We start from the raw sequence: 15,954 nt of genomic DNA on the forward strand, positions 1-15,954 counted from the left end.
AACTGGGTGTCCAACAATTCAATTCAACCGACACTATCTACCATCATGTAGAGAGCATCAGGTCCTGGATTTAAAGGGCTCACTCCACAAGACTTCCCCCACTTGGATACCAATGAAAAGTCCCAGGCTACTCATGATTCTGACCCGCCAAAGGCAAATCAAGGATTCTCAAAACACTCTCCTTGGGTTCAATATTTGACCAGACCTTAAGAAGGCACTTTATTTATTTTTACTGGTTTATTATAAAGAACACAACTGAACAGTCAGATGAAGAGGTACATAGGGCAAGGTCCCACGTGCAGCAGCTTCGGTCTCCACGGAGTTGGAGGGGATGCTACCGTCCCAGCACCTCTGTATGCTCATCATCCGGAAGTTCTCTGCACCCTGTCACTTAGGGGTTTCTGTGGAGGTGTCCATGACATAAGCATCATTGATGAAATCACTGGCTATTGGTGATTAAACTCAGTCTCCAGCCCCCTTCCTTTCCTGGGAGACAGGGCTGAAAGTTCTAAGCTTCTAATCGAGGTTTGGTCTTTCAGTCACCCAGCAGCCAACCTGAAGCGATCTAGAGGCCCACTAAGACACTCTTATCACCCTTATCACTCAGGAAATTCCGAGGGTTTTAGGAGCCAGGAACAAAGACAAAAACAAATGTTTCTATGATACCACAGGGTAGGAATGAATTTAAGGGTGTATACAGTTAATAAGTAGTTTGTAATGATGATGTCAACAGTGTTGTTAACCAAGTTTTCAAAGGTAGTAATAAGTCATTAGGTTACATTGTATTTCATTGAAATTTATTTTCCACTATTTTCTTAAATAGGCAAATGAATGACGCGAGCAGGTTTTCACTCCATAATTATAGCACTCTCCTCCCCACTTTAACTAGCCTCAATGCCATCTTACTCTGAGTCATATATTTGATAATTAGACATTACAGACACTCATGAGAAAGTGTGACTGAATTAAATATGCTGGCACTGTGATGGCTTTTTTAGGAAGAGAGGAGTAGATGTCTTTTAGCCATCTTAGGTTCCACAAGAAGTTGCTTCTTTTCTGAAACACTTAACAAAATACTTAACACTTAACAAAAAAATACTTTTCAGTACAAATTGTAAATACGTTGGTAATATAAGGGAATAAATTAAGCCTTGTCAATATATACAGTCCACCTCAAAATAGTTGCTGGCTGGGTAATAAATAGTAAATCATACACAGTCTATTGACTGAGACCTTCAACCGTTTATTCTCTCAAGCATTTGTTGAAATCTTTCTCTACACATACAGAAGACCTCTATAATAAGGTGAAAATAAGAGACCTATACGATATTAAATGAACTCAACATTGAGGGTACAAACTACCCTCAAGAAGTTTTCAATTTTGTTATAACAAAAGGTTAAAGAACATATTGTAGAACAACATTTATAATTAAATGCTAAGATAAAAGAAACAGCACTGACTAGTGTGGCTCAGTGGGATGGGTGTCATACTGAGAACTGAAAGGTCACAGGTTTGATTCCCAGTCAGGGCACATGCCTGGTTTGCGGGCCAGGTCCCCGGTTGAGGGTGTGAAGCAACCAATCAATGTTTCTCTCTTACATATCAATGTTTCTCTCCCTGTCCCTCTAAAAATAAATAAAATCTTTTTTTTTTTTTTTTTTTTAAAGAGGAGAAACGTTCTACAGAAGGGTGGAGAAAAAGGCAAATCAGATTGGGGAATTTGGAAAGGGTTCCTGGAAGCTAAAATTTAAAGGCTCAGTTACATGAAAAGGCTGACATAGAAAGGAGAGGATATTTTAAATAAAAGGAAACATATATATATAAAATAGCTCACAATCAGGAACCTTACAAGTAATTCACTACAAATCTTTACTTAAACATGTTCAATTTATGAACATTCATAAATACAAAGCTCTGCTTCCAAACGAAGGTGTATCAACACCTTTAAACATGGCCGAATGAGCTGGTGGTCAGGTGAGGTCATTTTAGTCCCAGTCATATGCCCGTGGAATTATTCCTTAATACATTTAATTATTCGATTGGGTTATTCCATGACCCATTTCATCAGTTCCTTAATTCGCAGCCCAGGCAAACTCAAATGTCTCCTGAGCGAAGCTGGCAGGGCAGCGGTGGAGGTGAACTGGAGTGTGAGATGGGAGGCAAACTGCCTGTCCACCCACAGGGGGGGGCAGCCCAAGGCCCCCGCTGGCTTCGGCCGAAAGTAGCCTCAGTGCTGCCATGCCTTTCCCCTCTCAAGGCAAACCAGAACACTCCTTCAGTTTTGAAATGTTGATGCCACATTCAAATTTTAACATTTTATCCAGGCCAAACAAGCATAAAACTTAAGCAGGCAGAATTCAGTCTGCGGACCACCGCTTTGTGACCTTTAATCTTTGGATAGGTGATATGTTTACTTTTAGTTTTCAATGTTTTACAAAAATACAAACGTTATTGACCCTTCCTGTTCAGTAAGAACAAACACATCTGCAGTATTAGTAGCAAGAGGCCAAAAAAAAAAAAGTAGTAAAAAATTCAATGCAGCATTTAATCCATTTGCATTTAAAAGTTACATTAGTTTTAGCTTTTTCCCATCTTGCAAGATGGCAGGTGAAAAAACTGAAAAGCTGGATACTAAGGAGAAGCAACCTGAAGCCAAGAAGGCTGATACTAGTGGCAAAGTTAAGAAGGGTAACCTCAAGGCCAAGATGCCTACGGGGAAGCTCCACTGCAGCCGAAACCCTGTCGCAGTCAGAGGAATTGACAGGTATTCCTGGTCAGCTGTGCATTCCGAAAAGGCCATGTACAAGAAGTGTTCTGCAGCGAAATCCAGGATTGAAAGGAGAAAGGAGAAAGTTTTGGCTACTATCACAAAACCAGTTGGTGGTGACAAGGATGGGGGTACCTGAGTGGTTAAACTTCTCCAAATGCCTAGATACTGTCCTACTGAAGATGTGCCCCAAAAGCTGTTGAGCCACGGCAAGAAACTCTTCAGTCGGCATGTGAGGAAACTGCGGGCCAGCATCACTCCCGGGGCCATTCTCATCATCCTCACTGGGCACCAGAGAGGCAAGAGGGTGGTTTTCCTGAAGCAGCTGAGCAGTGGCTTGCTACTTGTGACTGGACTTCTGGCCCTTAATCGAGTTCCTTTCCACAGAACACACCAGAAATTTGTCATCACCATCTCCACCAAAATTGACATCAGTGGTGTGAAAATCCCCAAGCACCTCACTGATGCTTACTTCCAGAAGAAGCTGCTGTACAAACCCACACACCAAGAGGGAGAGATCTTCGGACACTGAGGAGAAATACGAGATTACAGAGCAACAAAAGGCTGATCAGAAAGCTGTGGACTTGCAAATTCTGCCAAAAATCAAAGCTGTTCCTCAGCTCCAAGGCTACTTCTGCTCTGTGTTTGCTTTCACAAAAGGGCTTTATCCTCACAAAATGAAGTTCTGAATTTCCTTGGAAAAACCTAATTACATAACTGAAAAAAATAAAAATAACATTTTTTTTAAACATACCTAGGTTGCGGGTTACATCCCTCCATGGGGCACATACATGAAGTAACTGATCTGAAGTTTCTCTCTCTTATCAATGTTTCTCTTTCTCTTCTTCTTCTCTCTCTAAAATCATAAACATGTCCTCTAGTGAGGATTAAAAAAAAAAAGAATAGGTGGTACATATATACAATGCAATATGACTCAGCCATAAAAAAGAATGAAATATTGCCATTGCAACAACATGGATGAACCTAGAGGGTATTGTGCTGAGTGATGTAAGTCAGAGAAAGACAAATGCCATGTGATTTCACTTATATGTAGAATTTAAAAAGCAAAATAAATGAACAAGCAGGCCAGAAACAGACTCATAGATGCAGAGAATATTTTAATGGTTGCCAGATGGGAGGGGTGTTGGAGGAATGGGTGAGAAAGGTGAAGGGATCAAGAAGTACAAATTAGTAGTTACGGAAAGTCCCTGGGGATATAAAATATAGCATTGGGAGTATAGTCAAGTATATTCTTAGAGGGGTACTAGATTTAGCAGGGTGATCATTTCCTAAGTTATATAAATGTCTAATTATTATGTTGTACACCTGAAACTAATATAATATTGTATGCCCACTGTAATTGAAAATTATTTTTAAAAAATTGAAAATAACAAACATATGTACTTATAGGATAAATTGTTCAGTAATAATGACAACTCTGAAGAACAAAGACACAATCGTGCATATATCTATGCCATCAACAATAATAAGCAAGAAGAATGAAAAGCGATTGACAAAATGAAAGGCTTTAAGGATATGCAGTATTGACAAAAGAAACATCTAGACTTGTAGAGAATTTATTTTTTTGATGGACCAAAGGATATTGTATGGGACAGGTTGAAGGACCATAAGACACAGAGTGGGACAGGAGAACGGGCCATGGGACACTGATGATGAAGAATGAGCTTGGCCCTGGCCGGGTAGCTCAGTTGGTTAGGGCATTGTCCCAACAGGCCAAAGTTGCGGGCTAAATCCCCTGTCGGGGCACATACAAGAATCAGCAGATGAATGCATAAATAACTGGAACAACAAATTGATGTTTCTCTCTCTCTCTGTCTCTCTCAAATCAATTTTAAAAAATAAAAATACAAAAAGAAATGGAATCTGTTTATGAGTAATTAAGCTTGGGGTACAGGTGTGGCACAGCTGCTTAGCTGGGTAAAGTCTGACATCTCTGTTGAGAACTTAAAGTACAGGTATTTTAATACAATAAACAGGTGGCATGAAAATGGAAAGGTTTGGTTGGTATTTTCTCATTGCTGCGTGGAGTGACTGCTCTTCCTGCTCCCCGTGGGGGATCTCTCCCTGCAGTACTGGCCACCTTTTCCTGATCCAGTCTCTGGATGATTATAAATCTTTTAGTCATCAGATGGTCATCCCACATTGAGAGCGTTAACTGGTACAACTTACCTACAGTAAAATGTGACTTTAAAGGAGTGACTTAGCTCCCCTCTCTATTCTCTCTCCTAAGGAAACAATCAGAGACAGATATAAGCATGTATGTGCATATATATAAAAAGATCAGAAACAATTTAAATGCCGAACAATTGGGATGTGGTTAAGTAAATTACTGATACCTTATGATGTAACACAATGCCGCCATTACAGTGATGTTTCAGGGGAAAAAAGGAAAATATTCACCATATGATACTGTAAAAATTGTGTACAAAACTATAACATAGTATCAATTATATTTTTCAAATATGTATGTATTCATGTTTGTGTATACACAGCAAAAACCGGAAGAGTAGAAGACTCAAATATTAATAGTGGTTACCTCTGGGTAGTAGGATTACAGGAGAGTCTCTTTGTGGTTTTCTTGTATTTTCCAATTTATCCAAAATATACATGTGTAACTTTCATTATTTGAAACAAATTTTATTTTTTAAAAGAAAGATCAAGAAGTGGTGTAGTTCTTCCTATTTTGTATTTCCTTTTGACAAAAAAGTTTCACCAAATTCCCCAAGGGCTGGAACAGAAGGCTATTTTTGTGGTGCTAACTGTGCCAACTCAAAACATTACTCACAGAACTTGTAGCTAGGCCCAAAGAGTCAGTTCCCATCCTTTATGGGGCATACTCACAAGAAGCAGCATGGAGTCTTCTAACATTTTTTTGTTGTCATTTTTCAAGGATTTTTAATTATGGTATCCCTAGGGTCTCACAAGCAATGCTAAAGTCTTTGCCACCTTTTCTGCTACACGAGGTGGGCATGTGCAAACAGAATTTGTTTTTTAAGATTTTACTTATTTACTTTTTTAGTGAGAAGGGGAGCAAGAGAGAAAGAAAGGGAGAGAAACATCAGTCTGTGAGAGACACGTGGTTGCCTCTCGCACGGGCCCAGCTGGAGACCTGGCCCGCAACCCAGGCATGTGCCCTGACTGTGAATCGTACCGGGGATCTTACAGTTTGCAGGCCAGTTGCTCAATCTACTGAGCCACACCAGCCAGGGCATAAATATAATTATTGATGGCCTTCAGTAATATCCCAGAGTTTCTTTGAGAGGCTGGCGAAAAAGAGCCTGTTTGGAGATAGAACAGCATTATCAGTTAGGAACACCGACTCTGCAGCCCAACAAACCTTAGTTAGAATCCTAATACTGAAAAGTACTAACTGTGTGACCTTGGATACATTACTTAACTTTCTTTGTGTCTCAACTTCCTCATATATCAATTAGATCACAATAATATCTACCTTAAAATGTTTCTATGATGTTTAAAAATGATAATGCAAGGATACTTAATTTGGGGTGGTGAATACAATATACAGATGATGTATTATAAAATTGTATACCTAAAATCTATATAATCTTATTAACCAATGTCACACCAATAAATTCTATTAAAAAAGAAAAATGATAATGCATGATGAGTACGTAGCACAGTGTCTGGCACATAGTAAGTAATCAATAATGCAAGCTATTATATTACTGTGACAAATACAATAAAAAATTAAAAATAACATGGCTGGTGTGGCTCAGTGGATTGACCACTGGCCCATGAACCAAAGGGTAGCCAGTTCGATTTCCAGTCAGGGCACATGCCTGGGTTGTGGGCCAGGTCCCTGGTTGGAGGTGCACAGGAGGCAACCACACATTGATGTTTCTCTCCCTCTCTTTCTCCCTCCCTTTCTCTGAAAATAAAAAAATTAAATCTTTTTAAAAAGAATTAAAAATAGGCATCATGAGACCTAACCTGGGCACAATCACTCCTGGTTGAGTAGATGACAAAAGACTTTGTAGAAGGAGAAAACTTAGATATTCTAACATAAAGAGTAGAGGTATTTCAGTTGATGGCAATGTTGGTGCATAGAGGTGAGGAAGCCATAGAACACAGGTGCTAAACAATTTTCCTGGGCATTATATATATATATATATATATATATATATATATATATATATATATATGGTCTTTAGGAGACAAGAATGCCAGGTAAAGAAATTTAAATTTAGCTTATGAATAATAAAGACATTTCATCTGTTTATTATAATTTTTATCCCCAAGTCATTTTTGTAATATCATACAGGAATCTCTTTTTGCAATTCACCTGAGCATGTGTAAAAGTACCCCCTCTGCCCATCTCATGACCCCCCACATTCTCTAGTTAAAATATAGTTCTAGCCATTGCTAAGTCAAAGAACCTCCTGGCCAAAATGTAAGTGGTCTTCTGGGGCAGAGGAAGAAAGTAGAAATAATAGAGTAAGAAAAGCATGACCCTTTCTTTTTATAGCTATATAGAGACTCTGAGGCATCAGGGAAGATGAAAGTTAGCAAGGTTATGCTTGGTCTTGGTGAGTAGGATCATCTCCAAGATGACATAAAAAAAAATGACATAAAAAATATGTGTAAATATACGTTTACATATATATAAACAAAACTGTATGTTCTGACCAGAGCTGTGGCATCAATGGGCCCTCCGTGTTCACGGAGAGAGACTGAGGCAGCCAAGCACCAGGCCAAGGTACCAGGGCACCAGGACCCTGAGGATGTTGACTCCAGCCAGTGTCCAGGCTGTGGGCAAGAGGAAGCTGCAGGGCACCTGGGCCATGTTCACCCTGACACCTCCAGCAGTAAACAGGATAAAACAACCTCTTGGCCCTGGCTGGGTAGCTCAGTTGGTTAGAACATCACCCTGATATGCTAAAGCTGTGGGTTTGATCCTGCGTCAGGGCACATACAAGAATCAACCAATGAATGCATAAATTAGTGGAATAACAAATTGATCTCTCTCTTTCTCTCTCTCTCTCTCTCTTTCTCTCTTCCTTTCTCTCTCTCCCTGTACCCTTTCCTCTCTGTCTCTCAAATCAATAAAAAATAAAAATAAAAAATAAGATAAAACAAAACAAAACCTTCTTAAGGACAAACCTGGCCCTGACCTGTATGGCTCAGTTGGTTGGGCATTGCCCTACATGGCAGAGGGTTGGAGGGAAGCTCCGGATCAGGGTGCATGCCTGGGTTCCCAGTTCAGTCCCTGACTGGGTAGGGGCATATGGGGCAGGCAATTGGTGTTTCTCTCTCACATCAATGTTTCTTTTCTTCTCTTCCCCCCTTCCCCTCTCTCTCAAAAAAAATTTAAATTTAAATAAAAATTGAATTTTTAATTAAAAAATATAGGCCTGAACATGTATGTGTGAAAGTTGGTGTCTGAACCATGGATTGCAATGGCCTTTCTTATACTCTAAAATATACAAAGACAAGAGGAGATTCTGATGAAGTTGTTCAAGATGGAGTCAGAGTGTTCATGGAAAAGGAAGCACAGTTAACACTTCTTAGGAACAAAAATGGACTCTCTTGAAGGTGAATTATCCACTAAGTTTGTGTTCCATAACCCAAACACCAAAGGAACTTGTGGCTGTGGAGAAAGCTTTAGTATTTGAGTCCTCAGGACTGCTCTGGCTATAAGTTCCAGGAAAGCATGTGGAAGCCCTGGGCTGACTGAAGAAATCGTGTGGCTGTCATGTGCCTAAGGTTTATAATGCATGGCTGCCTATGAAAAAAATAAAGTGATACGTTTTGTAAATTAAGCCAATGTGTTAAAAAAAAAATAAAATAAAAGCAGCCCTGGCTTCTCTGGTTCAGTGGATTGAGTGCCAGCCTCTGAACCAAAGTGTCACTGGTTCAATTCCCCGTCAGGACACGTGCCTGCATTGTGGGCCAGGTCTCCAATATGAGGAATGCAACAACACATTGATGTTTCTCTCCCTCCCTTTCCTTCTCCAAAAATAAATAAATAAAATCTTAAAAAAAAAAAAAAAAGCAGACACTGTTCTATTGGTGAAAGAATAGACACCTAGATCAATGAAATATAATAGAAAGCCCAGAAGTAGAACTATGCATGTATGGTCAGATGGTTTTTGACAAAGGTATTATAGCATCAATGGGGAAAGGAAAGTCTTTCAATGAGTGGTATTGCAATCACTAGATATACACATGACAAAAATTAAACTTTAATCCTTATCTCACACCATACATAAAGATTAACTCAAAATGTCATACAGACAGACACATGGAGCTCACCATGTGAAGTCAGGAATTATGCTGCCACTGTCAAGGAACACCAAAACTTGTCAGCAAACCACCAGACACTAGGAGAGAGGCATAGAACAGATTCTCCCTCATAGCCTTTGGAAGGAACCAAGTCTGCCAACACCTTGATTTCAGACAGCGGCCATCCAGAATATGAGACAATAAATTTCTGGGGCAACAGGTGGGAGCTCGTCAAAATAAATAAACAAACGAACAATCATATAGCTATAAATGTAAAAGCTAAACTATAAAACCTTTAGAAGAAAAATTTTGTGACCTTGGGGTAGGATTTCACATACAGAACAGAAAAAAAAAATTATTTTAGTATAGAATTTCATCCAAATTCAAAACCTTTGCTATTTAAGAGACATTGTTCATAAAGTGAAAAGATAGAGACTAGAGAAAACATTTTATATACTCATATATCAACCATAGGACTTGTATCCAGAACATATAAAGAACTCTTACAATGAAAAAAAAGTAGGCAAATAATCCAAAGGAAAAAAATAGACTGAAAACTTGGATAGCTACTTCATCAAAGAAGATATACAGATAATCAATAAGTAATCAACATTATTAGTTATCAGGTAACTACACATTAAAATCATAATAAGATGCCACTCGATACCTACCTAAATGGCTAAAATTAAAAAGACTGACAATGTCAAGTACCAGGAAGGATGTAGAACAAATGGAATTCTCATATATTGCTGGTGGTAACAAAAATATGATACAACCACTTTGAAAATGGTTTAATAGCTTTTGTTATATTATTTAATTAAAAAACTGATTTTTAGAGCAAGAGAAAAGGGGAAAGAGAGAAAGAAACATCAATTTGTTGTTCTACTTATTTATGCATCCATTGGTTGAATCTTATACATACCCTGACAGAGGATTGAACCTGCAACCTTGGCCTATCGGGACAACACTCCAACCAGCTGAGTTACTTGGTCAGGGCTTTGATAGCTTCTTATAGTTAAACATACACCTGACATACAATCTAGAATTCCAGTCCTAGACATTCACCCAAGAGAAATTAACACATGTCCACACAAAGACTTGTCCATGCATATCCATAGAAGCTTTATTCATAAGACCCCCAAATTGTAAATAATCCAATTGGTCATCAACAGGTAAGTAGGTAAACAAATTATTATATGTCTATACTATGAAATACCCAGCAAAAAAAAGGAACAAACTACATATGCATGCAGCATGGATGAATCTCAAGAGATATGTATATATAAAAGAGTGCATACTGTGTGACTCCATCTATTTACAATGCTAGAAAATTTAAATTAATCTACAGTAGCAGAAAGAAAATAGGTGATTGCTTGGGATGGAGGTGGAGGGTACCCCAGATGACTGCAAAGGGGCACTTAGGGAACTTTTGGGATGATTGAAATGTTCTCTCGGTGACAAGGGTTACACTAGTGTCAAAACTCATTGAACTGTATACTTTAAATAAATGCAGTTTATTCATATAAATTATACCTCAATAAAATGTCAGAGATACTATGTGTACCAGGTACAGGACTAACAATTTGTGGAACACACAGATGATAAAATACCACTGTTCCTTAGGCTTCACAGTTGAAAATAATATCTGCAGTGTTTTCAGTAAAAATAGAGTTGGGTTGTTTTTTAATGCTGCCCTCTCCCAGTTCACCTACTCCGACACATATTTACTGAGCTTCTACTGTTTGCCAGGCATTTAGCTCAATGTTAGGAGTACAGAGGCCGGCATAGCCTTCACAGAGTGCCTGACCTCACAGAACCTGCAGTTCATTAGGGGAGATAGCAAAGCCAACTGCAAACTGTGATGATGATTTCTGTGGTGCAGTCAACATATGATGTCAGTGAAGAGCATTTGCATGGTTGGCAATGGTTTCCTGGAGCAAGTAACATCGAAGCTCTTATCTAAAGAGAGTTTTAGTTAAGCAAAACGCAGCTAATTGTTACCCCAGAAATGCTCCCTTTTTGACATCCAGTATGTTCACATACATTTTTTTAGACTAATGCTTCCCCAACTAATCAGTTTTTCAAAATCGGTTCAATTTATCCATGGGTTTAGTTTAATACCAAAAACACGTATGTGTGTTACCCAAAACCCTGGTAGGTTTTATGACTGACACTCTTACCCAACTTTGTACATTATAGCTTGCTATACTATTCATGGTTTATATTTTATACCTTATTTTAGGTAGTTTAATTATAGACTCACACATTATTTATTGTAAAATAATTGGGTACAATTAACTTCACTGTCAAATCAGGGAAAAAGAGGGAAAGTAATATTCCATATATAAGATACAGTAAAAAAAACCCACACAACTTTTAAAATCTATCTCTTCCTCTAAAAGAGAATAGGGTGTAGCCCTTAATGAAGAGTGTTAGCCCCAGACTAAGGTGTTTGGAAATCTAAGAGATGGGTTTGTGGTTATCATGATGATTGTGAGATGTATTAAAATTCAGGGGTTAGGGCCAGAGATGCTAAATGCCCTGCAATGTTCAGGACAATCCCCCACATACAAAAATTACTCTGCTTCCAATGCTAACAGCATCCTCATTGAAAAATACTATTAGATGGTCTCTAGTGGTCTTTCCAGCTCCTGATGTTTTTTGGTGAATTCTATTTATTCATTTGAACTGGCATTGCTTTACTTTAATATTTTAAATGTCAATTTTATTTCTTATTTTTATTTAATGATTATATTTTTAGAAAGAGGAGTAGAGGATGAGAGAGAGAGATAGAGAGAGAAACATCGATTTGTTGTTCCACTTATTCATGCATTCATTGGTTAATTCTTGAATGTGCCCGGACCAGGGATCAAACCCACAAACTTGGCCTATCTGGACAATGTTCCAGCCAACTGAGCTACCCAGCCAGGACCTTAAATGTCAGGCATCTGTGATGATTAATTTTATGTGTTAACTTTTCTGGGCCATGATGACCAGATATATGGTCAAACATTCTAGGTGTTTTATGTGAAGGTGTTTTCGATAAAATCAGTGGATTTCTAGTAAAGCAGGTTACCCTCCATAATGTGGTTGGGGCCTTATCCAATCAATGGAAGTTCTTAATAAAACAGAAAACTGACCTTCCCTAAGCAAGAGAAATTCTGCCATCAGAATTTGCCTTTAAATTTGAACTGCAGATTTTCACTCTAGCCTCCATAACTGAGTAAACCAATTCTTGAAATAAATCTATTTATCTATCCATACATCATATTTGTTCTGTTTCTCTAGAGAACCCTGACTAATATGGTACCCTCATTCTTGGCCATAAGATCAGAAAACATGGGATGCAGAAATGCAGTTTATGCATATTATCACATTTACCCTGGATGTCGATAGCCATGGTCTCGTTAAGTGCACAACTTAAATTTGAAACATGTCAAGTGTTTGAGTTTTACAATGCCACTGAATGTTTTACTGAGCATATGTTCTTCTGCACTTTTATTTTTTAAAATATATTTTAGTTCTTTTATTCTTTTTTCTTCATTTTTATTTCTTTTTCTTTTTTTACTCTGCATTTTTTAGCTCATGTGCAATTTGAAGAGCATCATCCATATGTTTCTAATTCATTTACACTTAACTCATCAAAATCTTTCACAGTTATCACTCTGATCCTTCTGGATGCTTGAACTAGCTTTATTAAGTCTTTGTTCCAAGAAAGAGAAGTCACCTTTTACTCTCTCAAAGAAATGAAATAATGTAAGGAATCCAAATTGAAGTAAATTAAAAATGTGTGATTTCTCATTTACTTGCTTACTCCCTCTTTTAAAGCACATTTACTTTTACTTATCACATCTTCATCACAAAAAGAGAAACTGTCTCAAATCCGAAATCTGCTCAAAGTTCTCTCTTAGATGCATACACACACACACACACACACACACACACGCAGTCTTCACACCAAAAGTAGCAAGTAATTTTTGCAAAAAATATATTAGGTATATTTATTTTCTTGCTTTGGTTATATGTAACCAAGGTTACATGGTGGTGAATTAGTGTCAAGGTCAGTGGGTCAAAATGCAGCCTTTGTAGAGGTGTGTGTGTGTGTGTGTGTGTGTGTGTGTGTGTGTGTGTGTTTCCCTTTAAGTGCCTCATGTTGTTTTGCAAAGTCCGTGTAATTTAATACATGTAATCAGCCTTTCAACACAAAAATTCCCCTGATGTAGCCTTATTCCAGCAAAAACAGCACTATACCATCTAACACACTAATGCTCCTGAGACATCGTGCAATAACAAGTAAATATGAACACGAGGGAAAAAGGAAAACCAAATATTGACAAAGAAATTAAAGTGTAGTTTTGCACTCTTATGGAGCTAACCTCACAGTTCTAAGTTAAACTTCAGATCTCAGTACTGTCTGGGTACTGACTTTTAAGTTATATATATAGGAGTAAATTTCTTATAGTTGAATACAATCTTTCAAATACTAATTTAAAGATTATAAATTTCTTTTTAAACTCCATTTTCTCTGGTATTGGAAGCTAAAGTTTTATTTCAGAATTGCACATATACCAATAATATTTCAGACTCTAAGATATTTATAGTTAATTAACCTGGCAATAATTGTAGTCTATTTTTTTCAGAGAAATAAGAACATAATGTGAACCATGCATCAGACAAAAGGAGCTTTGCATTTGAACAACAATATACTTAATACTTGAAATCAAATTTAGATACTGAAGTGCTCTTTTCAGGGAATGAATGAGAATGGGCTATTTAAAATAAATTTATTTATCAATTTCTTTTTAAATTATAATGACCCTTTTTTCTCAACCCTGAAGTAATATATGCTTATTACCAAAAATATAGAGAAGTAGAAAGAAAGAAAGAAAGGAAGGAAGGAAGGAAGGAAGGAAGGAAGGAAGGAAGGAAGGAAGGAAGGAAAAGAAAATATTCAGAGGCCTACCTGGGTAGTTCAGTTCATTGGAGCTTCATCCTGTTCCATCCCTGGTAGGGATCAACCAACGGATGCATGGATGGGTGGAACAACAAATGGATATTCCCTTTCTCTCTTTCTGCCCCTCCACCGCTACCTCTCCCTCTCTAAGATCTCTCTCTCTCACACACCCACATACACACGCACACACACACTCAGGTCTACCCACCCAGAGATAAACATGTTGACAACACATTGTGAAGCCATATGGTTCTGGAATGAAGAACTCGGCTCTCAGAGTTAGGCTGTGTGCATTCAAACCTAGCTCCACAACTTACCACCTCTGTGACTTTGAGCTAGTAATTTAACTTCTCTGTCTCAGTTTTCTCATCTGTAAAATAGAAGTTCAAGGATGCTGTGAAAATTAAGTTAGATGAAGTGATCAATGTGCCTACCTTACAACGACTCATCGATGAATGTTAAGCATTTTCAGTTCAACTTCCCAGGTCCTTATTAATGTTTTCAAATAGGAACATTAATAGTTTTGATTTACACTTGAAAAGAGTACTGAGAGCCTTAGATAAGTCACATAATCAAAATATTTTTTCTTACTTTTTAAAATATTGTATAAGAGGATAATCGTGGATAAAATATTATTCCTAAAATCAAGACTGGAGCCCTTGCTGGTGTCGCTCAGTGGGTAGAAGACCGAACTGTGAACCAAAAGGTCGCCGGGTCCATTTCCAGTCAAAGCACATGCCTGGGTTGCAGGCCAGGTCCCCACTTGGAGGTGTGTGAGAGGTAACTGATCTTACATTTGATGTTTCTCTCCCTCTTTACCCTTCCTTTCTCCTCTAAAAAATAAATAAAATATTTTTTTTTTAATCAAGGCTGATGATTTTAAAGCAAGAACTAGTTTTTATTTTAAAAACCAAAATGAATTTATCATTCAACAATTTTTTTATGCACTGTGGAAGAAAAGGGCCCACATAATAAACCTGACGAGCTCAGGGGAGGTCTGTGTGGCTGCCTTACAAACTCAGAGGCCCAAAATAACCACCTAGGATCGTCTGAAATTAAAACTTTCTAACTAAAAGCAGGTCAGGCAGGTAGTCATGTCCTAGGGCAATATTTTTCCCTAACAAAGGTCAGTCTTTCCCTTAACTGAGTGTTATCTGTTGTCTTTTTGGATCTATGATAACACTCCTTTGGAATTTCAAATTTCCTTTTCCTGGACCCCTCAAAGCATAGGCACCACACCTGAGGGAGGCCACAAATCCCCTCATTGTTATTGTTATCACATTAATTGTTGACCTATCCTGTACCCACCTATGTAAAAGATGTATCTATCATTTTACTTTTATATCCAACCCCAGAGGTTTCCTTGCTTTGCTTCCTCCCACCTCCCTAAACTATCACCAATGGATTTCACGAAACACCCTTACACCTCGCCTCCTCTTTTGATTGTAATTTATAAAATAAGGTGCAAACATGCTATTCTCTGGAACATTATCTCAGCTCACTGAGGTTTTGTTTCCTGGCAATTCTCATCAGTCTAGCTCAAATAAACTCATGAAAATTATTACAGGTTTTGATGATTCTTAAGTTGACCTACTCATTGTGGGGCCTTTGGCTAGCCTCTTAACCACTCTGAGCAACAGTTCCCTGATCTATAAAATGTGGATAATATGGTATCAGCTTCAGAGAGTTATTGAGAGGATAAAATGACACACTACATGGAAAGCACTTCGCACCAGACTGGACACATGAAAAACATTCAATAAAGTACATCTTATGGATAATCTTTGCATTTAGCTTGGCACTGAGTAATCTTATGTCTAGGATGGGATCCATTATACAGCGTTGCTTTTATTCTTAGTGGTTTATCTATCTTGGATAGCAAGAGCACTTTCTCTTTTTAAAGCCTTTTATCCATTATTTAGTGACTTTCTAAGACAGCTAGAAGTACTCATTTGGTTTACCTCTGTC

At 37.9% G+C, this 15,954-nt stretch overlaps 2 pseudogenes; both read left to right on the top strand.

Annotated features, from left to right (window-relative positions):
- Nucleotides 1-2,601: 2,601 nt before the first annotated feature.
- On the top strand, nt 2,602-3,457 carry LOC129072810 (60S ribosomal protein L6-like; annotated as a pseudogene).
- A 4,074-nt stretch (nt 3,458-7,531) lies between these two features.
- On the top strand, nt 7,532-8,422 carry LOC129072704 (iron-sulfur cluster assembly 1 homolog, mitochondrial-like; annotated as a pseudogene).
- Nucleotides 8,423-15,954: the final 7,532 nt, after the last annotated feature.

Source organism: Pteronotus mesoamericanus, unplaced genomic scaffold (genome assembly GCF_021234165.1).
Source record: "Pteronotus mesoamericanus isolate MK-2021 breed Mesoamerican mustached bat unplaced genomic scaffold, CSHL_Meso_final contig_33, whole genome shotgun sequence".
NCBI lineage: Eukaryota > Metazoa > Chordata > Mammalia > Chiroptera > Mormoopidae > Pteronotus > Pteronotus mesoamericanus.